The sequence below is a fragment of the Phyllostomus hastatus genome, unplaced genomic scaffold, assembly GCF_019186645.2.
Source record: "Phyllostomus hastatus isolate PE091 unplaced genomic scaffold, TTU_PhHast_1.1 phas_contig_312, whole genome shotgun sequence".
In the NCBI taxonomy this organism is placed as follows: Eukaryota; Metazoa; Chordata; class Mammalia; order Chiroptera; family Phyllostomidae; genus Phyllostomus; species Phyllostomus hastatus.
This window is the reverse complement of record NW_025333849.1, coordinates 4,187,971-4,202,116: the sequence shown is the minus strand read 5'-3', so window position 1 is coordinate 4,202,116 and position 14,146 is coordinate 4,187,971. Positions and strand designations below refer to the sequence as shown.

General features: G+C 40.2%; 1 non-coding gene across 1 annotated transcript; it reads left to right on the top strand.

Moving 5' to 3' along the window:
• The first annotated feature begins 13,761 nt into the window (after positions 1–13,761).
• On the top strand, positions 13,762–13,864 carry LOC123819486. The gene has a single exon (XR_006785816.1). It is a non-coding gene; the product is annotated as a U6 spliceosomal RNA (small nuclear RNA).
• The last annotated feature ends 282 nt before the right edge of the window (positions 13,865–14,146 follow it).

Here is a 14,146-nt window from a genome sequence, read left to right as displayed (position 1 = left end):
TACCCCCACTCTCCCAATATGAAGAGACTCAACCCACTTCCCACTTCCATGGTACCCAACCCCATGTGAAAATGTTCCTTCTGTTCAAAGCCACAAGTTAACCTGCCCCACAGTGTCCACATACTCCCTGCAGTTGTACCCGGGTATCACCTTTTCAGCTAAGCTAATGCAGTACTTAGTGGCTAGGCAATAAGCCTGAAGCAATGTCCTAGGTCATCTTTCCTGCCAACCTGCCTGACACAGGGTCCTTGTGCAGCCATCAGGACCCAAGCAGGCCTTAATGCACATAGCCCAGCCTTCAGAACCCCTGAGAAAGTGGGAAAGCTTCCATTTAGTGCATGCCCAGTATGGACCAGATGCCATTCAAAAGGTGCAGTGAAAATTCTTTCCATTTCCAAAACATCCTGGACCCTCACCAGCAGGTGGTTACAAATGGATTTATGTGCCCATTAATACTGAGATCCCACCAGCCTGAGCTTGAACTTGCACCAGAACTCCCTTCCCAAGGTAATGTGGGGAGGCCTCAAGAAAGTGTCTTCCCAATGTCCACACATGTATGGGCATTTCTGGTTGTCCTGTCTCTGGCTGTCCCTCTGGCTGGAGCTCCACCAAGGTGGTACCACTATGTGTAGCTGTGCACCAAACACCAGTGTCAGCCATTAAGAGCTCACCTGTTTCTGGAAGGAGGAAGATGAACACTCTCTCCCTTGGTGCCAAACTCAGTTAGGGGGTCTCTGGCAGGGTGGCTCAGAGTCCTGGATGTCAGTGAGTTACTGGGAGAACATGTAGTTCAAACACATTCTCTGATTCACATAATGAAACTTCCTGAGGAGTTGAAAATGTTATATATTTTTACCTAATCTAGATGTTGGTTGCACAAGAATAAATTCATGTAAAAAGTCACTAAGCTGTATACTTAAGATTTGTGAATCTTACTGTCTATAAATTATACTTCAAATAAGCTATAAAAATTTTAAAATAATTTGCATTTATCGAAACCACTGATGGTTTTAAAACATGTCTGAAAATTATTTGATACTCCTCCTTTCAAAATGTGAAGCTTAATTTTCTTTCCCTTGAATAAATAGAAGTGATCCTATGTGACTTTTGAGGCTGGGTCCTAAAAGTGATGTAGCATTCACCTGACTCCTCTCTTAAAACATTTGCTATTTGAGAAGGCAGCACCATGTCACAGAGGCATTCAAGCAGCCTTTCAGAGAGGCATTCAGAGTGAGAAACTGAGGCCTCACACCAACAACCTGTAGCAATTTGCAGCCATGTGAGTTGGCCAATATACATGTAGGTCCTTCAGCTTATCAAGCCCTCAGATCCCTAAAGCCATCACCATCTTGCTTTATTAATCAATTAATTAATTAATTTTAGAGAGAGGGGGAGGGAGGGAGAAAGAGGGGGAGAGAAACATTGATATGCAAGAGAAACGTCAATTGGTTGCTTCTCACACACCCCAACCAGGGACCTGGCCTACAATCCAGTCATGTGCCCCTACCAGGAATCAAATCAGTGAATTTTTGCTTTACAGGACAACATGCAACCCACTGAGCCACACTGGTCAGGGTGTCACCAGCATTTTGACTACAACTCATAAGAGACCTGGGGCCAAAAATATATAGTTAAGCTGCTCCTAAGTCCTTGTGCCACAAAAACTTCCAGAGATAATAAATGTTTGTTGTTGTTTTAAGCCAGTAAATTTGGGAGTAATTTGTTACACAGCAATAGATAATATCTGTTGTCAGGGTTAGGCTTCTATTTGAGTAGGATACTTCACAACTGTAAATGCTTGAAATATTTGAAGTTCTTTATATTTTAGATTCTAATTTGGAAAAATAGTTTTGAGTGCTTCATAGAAGGCATTATTTATATTAAAACATATTTGAGTCTTAAAAATTAAAAAATGCAAGTAATATTATGTTACTAACTTTCTCATGTTTTCAACTTCTGGCCAAATGGAGGCATGGGTAGATATGCTTTGCTTCCTCATAAAACCAAAAGAAGGCCAACAACCAATTTAAAAATTAGAAATAACCAGAACTGCCAGAAAATCAAATTGTATGAAAGTCCAACAACCAATGAGTTAAAGAATAAATATTCATCTATGTTAGTAGGATGGGGTGGACATAGGCACCCAGAGAAGAGAAGACATGTGGCAAGGTGCTAGCTGGTGGACCAAGTGGGAGCAGTTGTGGCTCAGGGCACATGCCTGAGTTGAAGGCAGTCCCACATTTGAGTGTGGATAAACCAGGAGGAACAACTGGAAAGTGAGACAGACCACACAACCCATGGTTCAAGATGGGGAAAGAAAGCCTCAAAATCTGTAGCTTTAAAGACCTATGCGGGTTGCGGTGGCAGAAGAAACTCCCAGTTTCATAAGAGAGTCTGTTGGAGGGACCCATAGGTCCAAGAATGTACACAAACCAACCTACCTGGGAATCAGTACCAGAAGGACCCAATTTGCTTGTGGTTAGCAGGGGAAGTGACTGAAAGTGGGGCAAGACTCAAGCAAGTGACATTGTTCTCTCTCTGACCCCTCTCCCACATACAGCGCCACAATGCAGTGATGTGAGTTGCCCCTCCCTGGAGAATACCTAAGACTCTACCCTTTATAATGTAACAGGTATGCTGAGACAAAGAAATATGGCCAAAATGAAAGAACAGATCAAAACTCCAGAAAAATAGGCCTGGCTGGTGTAGCTCAGTAGATTGAGCATGAGCTGCAAACCAAAGGATCGCTGGTTCTATTTCCAGTCAGGGCACATGCCTGGGTTGCAGGCCAGGTCCCCAATGGGGGATGTGTGAGAGGCGACTACACATTGATGTTTCTCTCCCTCTCCTTCTCCTACCCTTCTCCTCTCTCTAAAAAAAATAAATAAAATCTTTCAAATAAAAACTTCAGAAAAATAACTAAGTGACAAGGAGACAGACAATTTTATCAGATGCAGAGTTCAAAACACTGGTAATCAGCATGCTCACAGAAATGGTTGAGTTCAGTCACAAAATGAAGGAAGAAGTGAAGGCTATACAAAGTGAAATAAAGAAAAAATATACCGGGAACCAACAGTGAAGGGAAAGAAAATGGGACTCATACAAATGATTTGGAACAGAAGGAAGAAATAAACATTCAACTGGAACAGAAGGAAGAAACAAGAATTCAAAAAAAAAATGAGAAGCTTAGGAACCTCTAGGATAATTTTAAACATTCTAACATCATGATCATAGGGATGCTAGGAGGAGAAGAGGAAGAGCAAGAAATCAAAAACTTATTTGAAAAAATAATGAAGGAAAACTTCTCCAATCTAGCGAAGGAAATAAACATGCAAGTTCAAGAAGCTTAGAGTCCCAAGGAAGTTGAACCCAAGGAGGAACACACCAAGACACATCATAATTAAATCGCCCAAGATTAGGGATACAAGATGGTGGAAGAGTGAGTGGAAGCTACACTAACCTCTTCTCAGGATGAGTCTGGATTGCAACTAAATTGTGGAGATATCACCAAGAACAAACAAGAGAACAATAGTGAGAGAGAAGCCTTATAGCCACAGTCAGACAGAAGAATCAGCTTCAGCACAATGTGACTGATAGAGATTGTGGTAGAGACATGAAAGGAGTGGCTGGATACCCACAGACAGCAGATGAAGCACCAGAAGGTTAAGTGGCCAGTTGGATGCCCCTGAAAAGTGTGGACTCTAAACCCTAAGCTGGGAACTCCACCCTAGAGCACCAGGGCCTAGAAAGTACACAGATAATATGCAGCTGTGAAAGGCATCAGGGTTGTTCTCTGCCAGAAACAGATGGCTGGAGAACAAAGAGCCATTTAAAGATCAAGTGCATAAATTTAACTTTGTAGCCACTTACCCTGGGCTCAGGCAAAAGTAGGGGGCAGAGTGGACTAGAGATGCTTGAGGAGAGACTGGAGATGGAAGCTTTGGGGAAAGAACTGAGAGAGGAGCCACCAGGATCCCAGTGCTAAGTCATCTCCCATACTGCAGCAGCCATCCTGCTCAGGAAGACCACTCCCCTCTGAGTGACAGCAGCCTGAGGGGAAACAAGAACCCTGGCCCCAGGAGGGATTTAGGCTATGGAGCTTAAGCCTGACTTCTGAGTGCAGGGTGACTACATTAACAACTGAATGAAAAAGCCACAGACAGTAGATCCTTGGAAGTCTGGGAGCAGGCTGCCTAGGTCAGATGGGGTCAACATCTCACATCAAAAGGAGGCGGATTCAGAAAGGAAAAACAGTGGGAAATACTAGAGGCTACTGAGATGAAATCCATTGTGGTTTTCTCCACAATTAGCGATATTTTCTTGCCTGCATAGCTTTTTAACATTAATTTCTTGTTCAACAAGTCTGTGCATATTAAGTTACTAGATTTTACATTATAGTTTATTTCTCTCCTTTCTTATAATAGTCTTAATCTCTTTACACCCTTATTAATACTGGTTCATTTGCTGTTGATAGTGGAATAGCAGGGGGTGGCAAGGCAGATATTTTTGTGGAGGTGGGTTTGTTCCCTGGTCCTTGTTCTGGCAGCACCTGCACAACAGCATATAAGACATGGTGGGTGGAGTCACCCTCAGTCAACCAGCTGGAGGGAAGGACTCACCAAAGAAAGATCCAACAACAATCAAAACAATTACATCCAGAGAGCCAACATAAATGACATAAAGCGCATCCTAACTGTATCAAGTTCAGGAGATCAAGGAGACTGCACCACTGAATCTCACAGGTGTCCTACCATGCAAGTTCACACCACAAACTCAGGGAGTCAACTCAGATCAATTTAAGAAGCAGAGTCAAACAAGAAGAGTCTCACAAATAATGGGAAGACAAAGAAACAATCCCCAAATGAAAGGAAAGGAGGAAGCCTCAGAAAGAATGCTAAATGAAATACAAGTAAGTCAAGTATCAGATATTGAGTTCAAAACAATGGTTATAAGGAAGCCCAATGAGCTCACTGAGAATTACCCAAAACTACAGGCAAGCTACAAGGAACTTACTGTGAATTACACCAGCATGAAAAAGGACATAGGAACAACCAACAAGAGCCAAGAGGAAATGAAGAATACAGTTTCTGAATTGCAGAACACAGTAGAAGAAATCAAAAGCAAGCTAGATGAAGCAGAGGGTTGAATCAGTGAGCTGGAAGAAAGATAGAGAAAAAAACTCGCAGAAAGAGCAACAAAAAGAAAAAAGACTGAAAAAAAAAGAGGGATTAAGGGAAATGCAGGACAACATGAAACATAATAATTTATGTATAATAAGGATACCAGAAAGAGAAGAAGAGGAACAAGGGATAGAAAACCTGTTTGAAAAAGTAATGATGGAAAACTTCCCTAATTTGACGAGAAAAAAGGCACACCAATCCAGGAAGCAGAGAGGGTCCCAATCAAGAGGAACCCAAACAGGCCCACTCCAAGAGACATCATAATTAAAATGGCAAAATTCTAAGACAAAGAGAGAATCTTAAAGGTGGCAAGGGAAAAACAGGAAGTAACATACAAGGGAGCCTCAATAAGGCTAGCAGCTGGCTTCTCAACAGAAACATTACAAGCCAGAAGGGAATGGCAAGAAATATCCCAAGTAATGAAAAGCAAAGGTCTGCAACCAAGACTAGTTTAGCCAGCAAGGCTCTCAATTAAAATGGAAGACAAAATAAGGAGTTTCCCAGACCAAAGAAGGCTAAAAGAGTACACCTCCAACAAACCAGCATTGCAAGATATCCTAAAGGGACTGCTCTAAGAAGATGAAGAAAAAGAGTGACAGAGTGAGGAACACAGGTACAAAGGGGATACAAGTGTAATGACTAAGTACCTATCAATAATAACCTTAAATGTAAATGGGTTAAGTGCTGCAATCAAAAGACATAGGGTAGCTGAATGGATAAGATAACGTGACCCACACATATGCTGCCTCCAAGAGACCCACTTCAGAACAAAACACCTACATAGACTGAAAGTGAATACTTGGAAAAAAATATTCCAGGTGAATAGACAGGAAAAATGGGGTGGGTGGGTAGCAATACTTATATCAGACAAAATAGACTTTAAAACAAAGGCCATAGAAAGAGACACAGAAGAATACTTCATAATACTCAAGGGAAGAATCCATCAAAAAAGACATAAACATTGTAAACACATAGGCACCCAACATAGGAGCACCCGTGTATATAAATAAAATCTTGGAGGACTTCAAGAAAGATATAGACAGCACCACACTTGTACTAGGGGATTTTAACACCTCACTCTCAACAACAGATAGATCTTCCAAACAATATATCAACAAGGATATTGCGGCACTGAATGAAGCACTGGATCAAATAGACTTAACTGATATATGTAGAACCTTTCATCCCCAAGAAGCAAAATACACATCTTTTCAAATGCACATGGAACATTTTCAAAGATAGCCCACATGATAGGACACAAAAGAAGTTTTGACAAAATTCAAGAAAACCGAAATCATATCAAGCATTTTCTCGGACCACAAGGGCATGAAACTAGAAACCAGCCTCAAGGAGAAACCTCAAAAACACTCAAATTTGTGGACATTGAATAGCAGGCTATTAAACAATGAATGGGTTAAGAATGAGATCAAGGAAGAAATAAAAAAGTTTCTGGAAACAAATAAAAATGAACTCACAACAGTCCAAAACTTATGGGACACAGTAAAGGCAGCCCTGAGAGGGAAGTTCATAGCAATACATGCCTACCTAAAAAAGAAAGAAATGTTTCAAATAAGCAACCCAGCCCTACACCCACAAGAACTGGAGGAACAACAACAAACAAAGCCCAGAGTGAGTAGAAGGAAGGAAATAACCAAGACCAGAGCAGAATTAAATGACACAGAAACTAAAAGAACATTTCAAAGGATCAACAAATCCAGGAGCTGGTTTTTGTTTGTTTTTTTTGAAAAGATAAACAAATTCCACACGGCTTTAAGCATACTCATCAAGAAAAAAAAGAGAGAGAGGACCCAAACAAACACAATCAGAAATGAAAGAGGAGAGATTACAACTGACACCACAGAAATACAAAGGATGGTAAGATATTACTATGAAAAACTATATGCCAAGAAATTCAAAAACCTGGGTGAAATGGACAATGTTCTAGAAAAATATAATTTCCAAAACTGAATCAAAAAGAAGCAGAAAGCCAGAACAAACTGATAACAGCTGGTGAAATGTAAACAGTAATCAAAAAACTCCCAACACACAAAAGCCCTGGACTGGATGGTTTCACGGGAGAATTTTACAAAGCACTTAAGGAAGAGCTAACCCCTATCCTTCAGACTATTCCAAAAATATCCAAGAAGATGGAAGACTCCCAAACTCTTTTTATGAAGCTAGCAACATCCTAATCCCAAAACCATGTTAAGACACAACAAAGAAAGAATTACAGGCCAATATTGCTGACTAACATAGATGCTGCTATCCTCAACAAAATATTGGCAAACCATATCCAGCAATACATTAAAAAGGTCATACACTATGACCAGCTGGGATTCATCCCAGTGATGCAAGGATGGTACAATATTTGCAAATCAATAAACGTAACACACCACATAAACAAAATGAATAGATGAACCACATGAATAGATGTGGGGAAATGTGGAATAGATGTGGAAAAAAGCATTTGATAAGGTACAGCACCCATTTATGATAGAAACACTCAGCAAAGTGGGAATAGCGGAGCATTCATCAACATAATAAATGCCATATATGAAAAATCTACAGCCAACATCATACTCAATGGATAAAAACTAAAAGTTTGCCCACTAAGATGAAGAACAAGACAAGGATGTCTGCTTTCACCACTTTTATTCAACATAGAATTGGAAGTCCTAGTCACAGCAATCAGACAAGAAAAAGAAATAAAAGGCATCCAAATTGGAAAGGAGGAAGCAAAGCTGCCATTGTTTGCAGATGACATGATAGTATACATAGAAAATCCAATAGAGTCCACCAAAACACTACTCAACCTAAATAGTGAATTTGGCAAAACAGCAGATACAAAGTCAATATCCAGAAATCAAAGGCATTTTTGTACACCAACAACAAAATATCAGAAACAGAAATCAGGATAAAGATCCCATTTGCTACAGCAAGAAGAAAAAATAAAGAACCTAGGAATAACCTTAACAAAGGAAGTAAAAGACCTGTACTCAGAAAACTACACAACGCTGATGAAAGAAATTAAGGAAGACAGAAATAAATGGAAGCATATACCATGTGCATGTATTGGAAGAATTAACATCATCCAAAAGTCCATACAACCCAAATCAATTTATAGACCCACTGTAATCCCTGTTAAAATACCAATAACATACTTCCCAGATAGAATCAACGTTTCAAAACTTTATATGGAACCATAAATGACCCTGAATAGCCTCAGCTATTTTGAGAAAGAACAAAGTAGGAGGCATCACAATACCTGACATCAAACTATATTACAAGGCTGCTATAATCAGAAGAATTTGTTACTGGCATAAGAACAGACACATGAACCAATGGAACAGAACAGAGACCCCGGAAATAAGCCGGTATCTCTATGGTCAATTAATATCTGACAAAGGAGGCAGAAGCATAACATGAAATAAAAATAGCCTCTTCAACATATGGTGTTGGGAAATCTGGACAGCTACATGTAAAAAAAAACTGAAAGTCAACCACCAACTTACACCATACACCATAATAAACTCATGTTGGATAAAAAACTCTAAATACCAGTTGCAACACCATAGAAGTCCTGGAATAGAACATCAGCAGGAAAACTTCAGATATTCCACACAGCAATATTTTCACCAATATGTCCCTTGCAGCAAAGGATATAAAGGAAAGAATAAACAAATGGGACTACAACAAATTAAAAAGCTTCTGCACATCTCATGAAAACAACAGAAAAATGAAAAGTGAACCAATGATATGGGGAAATATATTTGCCAATGATACCTTGGTCAAGGGTTTGATCTCCAAATATACAAAGAACTCCCACAACTCCACTCCAGGAAGACAAACAATCCAATTAAAAAGTGGGCACAGGACCTGAACAGACATTTCTCCAAAGAGAAGGCCCAGAGACATATGAAAGGATGCTCAGCATCATTAGCCATCAGAGAGATGCAAATGAAAACCACAACGAGATACCACTTCACACCATTGAGAATGGCCATTGTAAACAAATCAACAAACAACAACTACTGGCGAGGTTGTGGAGAAAAGGGAACTCTAGTAGACTGTTGGTGGAATGCAGACTGGTGCAGCCACTGTGGAACACAGTTTGGAATTTCCTCAGAAAACTAAAAATGGATCTGCCTTTTGACCCGGCAATCCCACTGCTGGGATTATACCCTAAGAATCCTGAAACTCCAATTCAAGAGAATCTATGCACCCCAATGTTCATAGCAGCACAATTTACAATAGCCAAGTGTTGGAAGCAACCTAAGCGCCCATCAGTAAAGGAGTGGATCAAAAAAACTATGGTATGTTTACACAATAGAATACCACACTGCAGAAAGAAACAAGGAGCTCCCACCCTTCTCGACAGCATGGATGGATCTGGAGATCATTATGCTAAGCAAAATAAGCCAAGTGGTGGAAGATAAATACCATATGATCTCACCTGTAAGTGGAACCTAATCAACAAAACCCACAAGCAAGCAAAATGTAACTGGAGACATTGAAATTAAGAACAAACTGACAGTAACCAGAGAGGTGGTAGGAGGTGATAATGGGGGGAAAAGGGGGAATGGTCATCAAGGAACATGTATAGAGGAGACATGGGCAAAGCCAAAGGGTGTTAGGATCAAGTATCAGAGGTGAGTATGGCTGGAGTGGGTGCAAATGGTGGGGATAAAATGAAGACAATATTATTTGAACAACAATAAAAAAGTAGACAGGGGATGTTAAGAATAGCATAGGTAATGGAGAAATCAAAGAACTTATATCTGTGACCCATGGACATGAAGTAAGGTGAAGGAATACTGGAAGGAGGCATGGTGCTGGGTGGAGGGAGATAAAGGGGAGAAAAAATGGGACAATTTTAATAGCATAATCAGTAACCTATACTTAAAAGAAAGCAAAAGGAAAAAACTCTAATTCCTTCTTCCATTTTTGGACCCCAAGTGAATACAATCTGTACATATCCAGCATAGGTTTTCCATTGGCATTGTAGGTAATGTTGGAACAACTGAGAAAAAATTAGAGAATTATATAGTAAAGTCACTCCCTAAGAAATTTTTCCATAAAAAGCAAACCACAGCACAAAGACGAAGGACCCTTCTTGTCAAAATGACAGTGTTAAAAAAGAAGAAGGAAACTGCCCCTTCTTTATGAATGGTTCTTAGACTCTAATCATTTGCATTGGTCTATAGTAATTTTGTCCTTCTAAACTCAATTTCAAATTTCTATAAATCATCTTCTTGTCCATGCTTTTGAAGCATCAAGAGGTCAGGTTGGTACTCACCCAGTGATGAGTGTCTCTGGTCAGAAGAGCATCCCCTTTATCACAGCTATCTTCCCTGCCAGCTGCCTGTGCTCAGAGAGGGCACCTTTCACTTTTGGGAAGAGATACAACTTGTTTTTGTTACAAGACACAGATTCTCCTACACACACTGAATGACCATACATAGAAAAACACAGCAATCCTGCTTTTTGCTTAATATTCAGCATACTGCAAGAAATTTAATTCCCTTTCTGAGAATCTCTTCAGGGTCAGCAGCAAGAAAGTTTTTTCCATAGGTGCTTCCCACTGAGGGTGCTATTCTTCATGCTGTGGTCCAGCCTTTTCATTTGTTCCATGACTTCCATAGTAAGTTGTTAAATGAGCCCTTTAAAATACATGTTCACACCTTGGCTGGTGTGGCTCAAGTTGATCAGGCATCATCCAGCAAACCAAAAGGTCATTGGTTTAATTCCTGGTCACAGCACATGCCTGGATTGTGGGTTCAGTCCTTGGTCAGGGTATGTGAAAGAGTCAGGCAATCATTGTTTCTCTCTCACACTGATGATTCTCTACCTCTTTTTCTCTCTCCCTCCTGCTCTTTAGAGTCAGTAAAAGAAAAAAATTAAAATACATGCTCATGAATCATTTTAAGAGGAAAATGATTTAAACTCTAGTAAACAAGCACCTGATGATGGATATGTAAGAGTTTTCCCTAAAAAAAAAATCATTACTCTATAACCACTGGTGGTTTTTCAGGACATCAATTTTCTCTGAAAAGTGGTAGGACAAAAATAAATACCTAGACAACCCAGGTGTCCTGTGCTCTGGAGCACTGTTATCTCTGCCCACAAGTATGGCCTTCTACACACCCAGTGTGTCCGTATATGAAACACCTAAACATAAATTTCTGAGGGGAAAAATGAGCAGATTCAGATGGTAAAATGCAGGTATCCATGGAAACTGTTCTTAAGCTGGCAAAGTTAAGAATCAACAAAAAAAACCCCATTAATTTATAGGGATATTTATAAGGATACAGAAGCAGAAGGTTTTTATTGACAGGAGAGATAATTTTGTAAGTAAGGATCAGAGTGGAAATCAATGCTAAATAATGACAATGATTACTATTTTAAAAATCTTGAAAACAACGTAAAACCCTTTCCCCCTTCCTGAACAGCCTGAAGTCCTTTTAGAATTAGGTGAAAGGTGAGAACACTGAAGTAAGATGAAGGAACCCTGGGAAAGGAATTTTGGAAAACACAAGGAAGTAGATAATAAAAGTATGGGGGACGTATGCATACATTGTCATGTGAATAAAGCTAAGATACCTACATTCTACTCCAGTTGGAGTTTTGAGAGTTGATATGAAAAGAAATGAGCCGTGGCCAGGGGAAGAGATGGTGAGGGTCGCAGGGAACATGCCACTCAGGGGAGCACATGGTAGGGGTGCTGAAAGGCAGATTTGTAGATATAAAAAAAGGAAAACCTAGTGGGAAGATGGGAAATGCCAGCCTGAGGGACATTTTTCATCACTGGAACCTTTGGCTCAGTGGGTCCAAGGCTGGACACAAGAGTTAGTGGCAAGGGGACAGGTGTCAGAAGGTTTTGTCCATGAGCTCATGCAGGCGCCTCACTCCCTTTCATTGCCTCCTCAGCCAAGAGCCCACAGTGTTAAGTAAGCATGCTCTGATCCTGCAGTAGGAGCATTATGATCCAAGAGATTAATGTGTTCTCATTTTGATCCAAGAGATCAGTGTGTTCTTCACCATTTTCTCCATGAAGAGGGTAGGGCCAGCCAGGATTTAGAGAAAACCTGAGGGACTTAGCCTACCAGAGCCTATTCTTAGAAGCAGAGGGCATCCTAACTTTTCCCCCAAGATTAAGTGAAACTTTTTAGAAAACCAGGGCAAGAACCAGCTCCCAGACTGTGTGTGTATAAGGATACTGTCTTCAGTGGAGACAGAGCCTGGGGACAGCTCATAGTCTCAGGGCTTTTAGGTTTTTGTGTTTTATCGGGCAGTCTGAATCATCACGTAATACCTCCTCTCAGATTTTTGATCAGCCAGGGAGTCAACACACACTCACTGATTAATCACAGAGTGTGCAGTCAAGTGCTAAGTGTACAGTCACATTAAAGAACATATAACCACCAGCCACATTTCTTTCTACTTTCCATGGCTGTGCACATGGGAAAAAGCAGCCAGAACCTCTTTATTTATACTACTTCAAGGGTGCCGTTATAGAAGTTGCCTCTAAAAATACAGTGGTTAATGACATGGAGACAAATGGAGTGAAAAGAGCAGTGTTTTGGCATCCAAAGCAGTTGCCTGGCTGAGGAATCTTAGGCCAGCTGCTTGACCTCTCCATGTCATCCCTTCCTCTGCAAAATTAGGATGTTGTTGTTGTTGATGACAATGATGATCTTTAGCTGCTAGTGTTATGAAAAACACATCAAGTATAAAGGGTCATGTATGTCAGCTGTTCCTGCTGTAACTCAGGGGTGGAGTCTTTGGTACCATGAAAGCCCAGATGCAGCCTATCTGGATCATAGCAGGGATTCTCGGAGTCAAGGATAAGACGTTCTCCATGTACAACTCATATTCCAGAGAAAGCCATCTCTAGACACCACTGTCAGCCTCAACAGGTGGTGGGAGTTTCTCTACAGACATAGTGGGCAGGATCAAGCTGAGTGTCTTGCAAGTTAATTAAAATGAGCTCTACTTTACATTAGTTTTTAGAAATTACAAACTGCTGCAGATGTCTGAGTAAATAGTCAATAGTTTTGAAACCTTGGTGAATCAAGTCAAAAGAAAACATACTCTTTAAAGACTATCAGGTATTTTTCCTCTTTTATGAGAGGTAAAGTCTAAATTAATTTTTTTTTGAAAAATAAAAAAAAATATGTCATAATAGTTTTCATTTTCCAAAGGTGAAGCCTAGATTCCACTGTGGAACAAAATTCAACACAATGCAGAACAACTTAATATTCTGCAATAATATTAAAGGTAGGCTTTACTACTTATAAAATTGCATTTCTTTATTCTTTTATTCAATCATTCATTTAACTAGGATGTGCTGAGCTCCTATTATGTGCTTAGCAATCCTCTAGGCCCTGAGTTCTGCCCTTATGGTGATCACAATCAGTGAGGGAGACAGATAGCAAGCAACCATTTTACTCATGCTGGATGCTAAAGCAGCCAAGAGGGTGTGTGAAGGGTGATGGGCAGGGTTTTGGAAATCTTTTAAAGTGACTTTTAAATTGAGATCTATAGAATGAGCCATACTTCACAGTCAAAAGGGGGTGGATGCCTGCTTTAACAGCATGTAGACTAACATTGGAACAATATAGAGGAAATTAGCATGGCCATTGTGCAAGAATGACATTCAAATTTATAGAGTGTTCCACATTTTTGCACAACAATGTGAATGTACTTAATGCTACTGAACTGTATACTTAAATGATTAAAATGCTAAATTTTATGTTATGTAAATTTTGCCACAATAAGATAAAAGGGGGGTGATTCTGAGAATGTCCTATTGTAACAGTGGGAGCAGCAGGTACAAATGTCTTGTGGGAAGAGGGAGCATGGGCAAGAAGAAAGCCAGCAGGGCTGGTTTGTCAAGATTTGGGGGAGGTTGTATGGCCCAAGATGAGGCAAAGGCCATCTCACACTGAAACTATATATTGATCTGT